We start from the raw sequence: 3,737 nt of genomic DNA on the forward strand, positions 1-3,737 counted from the left end.
GGTGTTTTGTGACGACGACCAGACTATCAGTTGGCGCAACCTCGCCCCCACATCTTTTTATGAGGGGTATAACCAACGATATACACTAGTATTTACTGTAGATGGGTTGATTGTTTACTAACAAAACCGACGCGTGCACAAATATGCAGGCAAAACAGATGGGTTTGGCTTAGATAGTTTACATGTTGTCAACAATGTTTCGTCTCCAATGTTTATTGAAAATATAAAAACACTTGAACAATGAACATTTGTTGTCTCTCAAATACATAATTACAGTTTTTAGTTAGTTAGCTAGCGATTTTTAAACCATATTATAGATTACATGAAATCAGTCAAAACAGCTAAAAACATGACATGGAATCAAGAACAAGATTAAACTAGCTGAAACGAGCCGTTTTTGTCATTGTTGCTGGCTATCTGGCCATCCAAATTCACAATAACTCATGGAATTCTGCCCCAGTGAAGCATATGCATCGTTTTCGTGACGTTGTCAGCTTTACCTCATTAATATAAACATGGTACATTATGTGAAATAACAGTGAAATAATAGAAGATGAAACCTTATTTGCCTTCTTTTTTTTTTACATGCATTTATTTGTCTATCTTGTTTATTAACAAGAGTGAAAAGGGGGGAAAAAAGAGTGAAAAGGAAGTGGGGAGTATTTTGCCACTAGGAGACACCGTTTAGCCCAAATACATCCTTGACCTCTCTGGGAAATTCTCATTACTTCTCACCAATATTTACTGTCTCTACACAATGAGCACCAAAAGTATTAGGACAGTGACACATTTTTTGTTATTTTAGCTCTGTACTCCAGCATTTTGTATTTGAAATTATACAATGACGATGAGGTTAAAGTGGAAACTGTCAGCTTTAATTTGAGGATAATTTCATTGATATCGGGTGAATCGTTTATAATTACAGCTATTTTTGTACACAGTCCTCCCATTTTAAGGGACCAAAAGTGGGACAAATTCACTTATGTGTATTAAAGTTGAAGTGGTCAAAAGTGTAGTATTTGGTCCCATATTCCTAGCACGCAATGATTGCATCAAGCTTGTGACTCATCAAACTTGTTGGATGCATTTGCTCTTTGTTCAAATCAAATTTTATTGGTCACATACACATGCTTAGCAGATGCTATTGCGGGTGTAGTGAAATGCTTGTGTTTCTAGGTCCAACAGTGCAGTAATATCTAACAATCTCACAACAATACACACAATACAAACAAATCTAAAGTACAGGAATGGAATAAAGAATATTTAAATATTTGGACGAGCAATGCGGAGAGGCATTGACTAAAATACAATAGAATATAATAGAATACAGTATTTACATATGAGATGAGTAATGCAAAATATGTTAACATTATTAAAGTGTCCAGTGATTTCAAGTCTATGTATATAGGATAGCAGCCTCTAAGGTGCTAGTGATGGCTATTTAACAGTCTGATGGCCTTCAGATAGAAGCTGTTTTTCAGGTTGTCGGTCCCAGCTTTGATGCACCTGTACTGACCTCGCCTTCTGGATGATAGCGGGGTGAACCGGCAGTGGCTCGGGTAGAAGTTGTCCTTGATGATCTTTTTGGCCTTCCTGTGACATCGGGTGTTGTAGGTGTCCTAGAGGGCAGGTAGTTTGCCCCCAGTGATGCCTTGGGCAGACCGCACCACCCTCTGGAGAGCCCTGCTGTTGCAGGCGCTGCAGTTGTCATACCAGACGGTGATACATCCCAACTGGATGCTCTGGTTGTGTTTCAGATTATTTTGTGCCCATTACAGATAGTCCTGAATGAATCGTGAATAATGATGACGCACAAATATCATACCCCCAAGACATGCTAACCTCTCACCATTACAATAACAGGGGAAGTTAGAATTTTGTGGCGGGAATGATATTTATGCCTCATTAAATTTTCTCACTCATCATTATACACGATTCATTCAGAACTCTCCGTAATCATGATAGCATCCACATTAATGTAGAATTGTTTAGAACCATTCCACTATCATTTACAGTAAATGTGTCACTTTTGGAGCTCACTGTAACTCTCCTTGTTATTCACGCTCAGCATCATTTTCTTCTTGAAAATCAATAATAGATGAACCAAGAAAATGATGATCACCCCCGAACCTTAAAAAGTCCACTCCTTTGTTCCCTCCCTCAGCTCCTCAAGTAAGGTTCTATGTCTATTTTTATCTCTAGTCATTAAATAACAGCTCATAAGAATGAAGAGTCAGAGTCAGTCTGAATAATCGATTCTGCCATCCTCAGTCGCCCAGTCTTATAAATAGAGTCAGGCCCGGTGCTGCATTAGTGGGAGAGGGACTGATTGGACTACATTTGCTGTGTGAAAAAAAGAGCTTAGACCTCTTGTAACAAAAACTACTCCTGATTACCTTGGTTGGCTAAAACAGTGGCCTGCAAGCTACTCGAACCAAGACCTACTGTATAATGATTACATTACCATTCCAATGATTACACCTTAGAAATAGATTTAACTGAAAATAACACCTCTATGAATTTAAAGAGATATAAGTAAATTACTCAGCAACACACATCTAAAATATTGTCTAGGCCTGCATCTTACATAAACCAAGTGAAAATGGTGGGTTTATTATAATACAAATTATTTGTCAGTGTTTTTTTTCCCCATTCAACAATTTGTGAATAAAGGTTTGTGTTAAACAATTCATAATTCCCTCTTCATTCAATGTTTTGGAAAGCGAGAGAGAGCATAAAGGAGAAGATGAGACTGGAGTGAGAGTTATAGGCTTTTTATAGACACTGCCTTGAATGAATTACTTCCAATGAGCAGCAGAGTCAGATTAGAGTCTTGTAATAGGGCTTCCAATTAAGCCTGACAGACTGCACTGGGGAAAGCAAATGGCGTCGAAGCGATACCCTCTCCAGATTAAAGGAATTTCACATTGTGACACTGTGCATTGCACATACAATGTACATCGTTATATACCAGATATAGGATTGTAAAGCATGTGATCCTTTAAGCGTCAACATTGTATCAGCGGCTTCATGAGTAACCTGAATCAAATTGTTGCAAATTGTCATTCTCTCACATTGATGCTGTCAGTGTTTTAGTACTATATCTCTTGACACAATGATGAAAATAATCATGGCCTCTAAACCTTCAAGCTGCATACTGGACCCTATTCCAACTAAACTACTGAAAGAGCTGCTTCCTGTGCTTGGCCCTCCTATGTTGAACATAATAAATTGCTCTCTATCCACCGGATGTGTACCAAACTCACTAAAAATGGCAGTAATAAAGCCTCTTTTGAAAAAGCCAAACCTTTTTCAGCCTATATCGAATATCGAATCTTCCATTCCTCACAAAAGTTTTAGAAAAGGCTGTTGCGCAGCACCTCACTGCCTTCCTGAAGACAAACAATGTATACGAAATGCTTCAGTTTGGTTTTAGACCCCATCATAGCACTGAGACTGCACTTGTGAAGGTGGTAAATCACTTGTGAAGGTGGTAAATTACCTTTTAATGGCATCAGACCGAGGCTCTGCATCTGTCCTCGTGCTCCTAAACCTTAGTGCTGCTTTTGATACCATCGATCGCCACATTCTTTTGGAGAGATTGGAAACCCAAATTGGTCTACACAGACAAGTTCTGGCCTGGTTTAGATCTTATCTGTCGGAAAGATATCAGTTTGTCTCTGTGAATGGTTTGTCCTCTGACAAATCAACTGTAAATTTCGGTGTTCCTCAAGGTT

The sequence above is a fragment of the Oncorhynchus mykiss genome, chromosome 28 (genome assembly GCF_057628025.1).
Source record: "Oncorhynchus mykiss isolate SJ-2025 chromosome 28, ASM5762802v1, whole genome shotgun sequence".
Taxonomy (NCBI): Eukaryota; Metazoa; Chordata; class Actinopteri; order Salmoniformes; family Salmonidae; genus Oncorhynchus; species Oncorhynchus mykiss.